Source organism: Fulmarus glacialis, unplaced genomic scaffold (assembly GCF_000690835.1).
Source record: "Fulmarus glacialis isolate BGI_N327 unplaced genomic scaffold, ASM69083v1 scaffold18933, whole genome shotgun sequence".
Taxonomy (NCBI): Eukaryota; Metazoa; Chordata; class Aves; order Procellariiformes; family Procellariidae; genus Fulmarus; species Fulmarus glacialis.
The window spans coordinates 1-2,219 of NW_009205068.1; positions in this window are offsets into that span (position 1 = coordinate 1).

Below are 2,219 nucleotides of genomic sequence, written 5' to 3' on the forward strand. Positions count from 1 at the left end.
GCGGCTCTCTCCCTCTGTCAACCCACAGCCGATGTCCCAAATCTGAATTGCTTATTGAACTGAGCAGGGAGAGAGAAACTGAGATGAACACACTACTCGCTACCTGCGCCTGAAGGGACTACAGCAGCGTAGCCTCCACAGCGAGGGACCCTCTGTCACAGCCTTGCTGCCCATAAAAATTTCGGCTTTTGCACCCATCTCTTAAGTGGCCGAGTTCTTAACGGGATGGGGCTTACGAGGTTGTGCTGTCAGTCCGTCTGCCTGCTCTCAGAGCGGACTCTTAACGTCTAGCCCATTTTCACTTAAATTTGGCAGAGGAAAAGAAGTCTTACAGATATTCAATTCCTACAAGGCTTCAGAGAAAAGTCAATGGCTGGGTTTGCACTGCGGAGAGTAGTAAAAAGGAAATGTGCGCGAGCGAGAAGGGGCAGGCACCCTTAGCTCAGGTGCCCGTCCCGCTCCAAGACGTAGCCACTGGCCGGGCAGTCAGCTCCCGTGTGCGGGCCCGGCAGCCAGCACGCCTGGCCCCACGCCAGGCAAAGCACGTGCTGCTGTTTGCCCTCCAAACGGGGTGGCATGGGAGAAAGATGGGGGGAGAAGGTGATAGCATTTATATGGGGAGTTGGGAGAACTCCTGCTTCAGAGCTGGACTAAGATGTAGGGGACACATCTATAGGAAACTTGACTTCAGTCATTCTGCTGCGCAGAACAACCCATTACTCCATTTAAGTGGATTGCTTAAGGCCTGGATGTAAATTGTCATCATTTCATGTTTAATTTTAAATTAATTGATTTTTAAAATAAAAAATGTATTTAACGTTTCTTTTGCCTGGGCAAAGCCTTGCTTTATTGAAGCCCACCCAATGCCGCTGCTGCAAAGATTGCTTTTCTTGCGCACCGCTGTGAGTCTCTACTGTTTACGTTCTCCCTGTGCCATTCCCCCTGTGACCATGGCAAACCCACCCTGCTTGTCTTCCCCTCCATAAAACAAAGCAACGCTTGCTGTTCTGCTGAAAGCTCCAGCGAGTACAATGCCACGGACAGGAAAGACTTAATCTCTGCATCAACCATGAAATAAACAGAGGAACCAAGATTTTCGTGGCATGATCTGGGGTTGCGGACAGCAATTGTTTTAGAGCCTGGTACTGCTTTATGCTTTGCTTGCCAACCTCCCTTGGGTCACAGTAGGAAATCACAATGCAGGAACAACTTGGGCAAGGTCTGTCTGCCTCCATCTGTCTCAGAGGCAGGGAGAAGCCGGACCCGCTGGAGCTTCTGCTCCGGACTTGCGCCGGCAGCTCTGCTAACTTCCTGGCATTCAGGGCTTAGTTGTAAAAATCTTCACCTTGTGTCTGTTCCTGGGCACAAGAAGCAGATCAGCTGGAAAGGCAACAGCCTACCCCAAGCTGTATTTTTACCTGTGTGTATATATGCTCTCAAGACTGGAAAACTAACATGCAACTAGCCAGATCAACTGTCTGAAGAGGAGCCAAAACAGCACACGTTTCTGTGCAGGCTGGGAGAGCTGAATCTCCAGCAACGTCTCCCTCAGGAGCCTTCCAAAACCAAATGCAGTTCCTCTCCTTCTCCTTCAGCCATTGTCACTGAAACGGGTGGATCAGAAACCACCACAAGCTTTTTTCTCACAAGACAGCAAGCAAGTACAGACTGGAGAGCAGAGTACAGATCAGAACTTCATGGTGCCAGCTGGTCCAAGCCTTTTCAAGGTCACAGTACTCCTGTTTTAAACAGAGCTGTCAAAAGCTGGGGGGTGTTTGGAATTAAAAATGGATTGGATTGCTTAAATGCAAAAAAAAAAAATTAACTGTCTCCACCGAAGTGTGGAAGGGAGGTGGTGGGCATTTTAGCAACCCCTGTGCACAGATTTATTGAGGGCAGTGATGGAGGAAAACAATGTGAGACTGGATCTGTAAGAAGCAGGCACTGTGCTGTCTTCACAAAGGTCTGCCTTTCTCATTTTCACACGTCTGCCTGAGAAATTAAATTGAATGCATACAAAAAAAAAAAAAAGACAAACACCATCTTCAACAGAGCTTGAAATTAAGTTTGTGCGAGAGCCTCTGGATTGTCCCAGGGGAGGGGGCTTCCCCTCCTCCAAGTGTAATTTCACCTCCAATCTGCCCCGAACGTGATGAGAGACTGAGAGAAGTACCTTGCTCCGTTTAATAAGATTCATTCTTGCTTGCTCTTTCTCTTTC